A 336-nucleotide genomic window follows, 5' to 3' on the forward strand; every position below is an offset into this window, starting at 1 on the left:
GCAGGACAAGCGCGCTCTATTCCCTCTTTTCTCTAGAGAAACACTTTCCACAGTCCAGGCAGGCTCGCGCCTCCCGTGGCTTCCAGCAACCTGGATTCCAGCCTGCGTGTGCAGGAACGGGGGCCCCGCAGAGCTTCCCCTCCCCGCCCGGACCCCTCTCGGTCCGTCTCCTGCACACCAGGCAGCGCTAGGGCTGCCAACTTGGAGTTGGACTGCTGGAGAACTTGATGCTTGTCGGGGAGCGGTAGTGTGCAAAGGAGGAGGGGAGGGAAACCCGCTTTTGTGCGATGGAGAGTTTGTTCCCTTTAGGAGAAGGGACTCTCCTCGCTCCTCGTG

The sequence above is a fragment of the Myotis lucifugus genome, unplaced genomic scaffold (genome assembly GCF_000147115.1).
Source record: "Myotis lucifugus unplaced genomic scaffold, Myoluc2.0 scaffold_22, whole genome shotgun sequence".
Classification (NCBI taxonomy): domain Eukaryota; kingdom Metazoa; phylum Chordata; class Mammalia; order Chiroptera; family Vespertilionidae; genus Myotis; species Myotis lucifugus.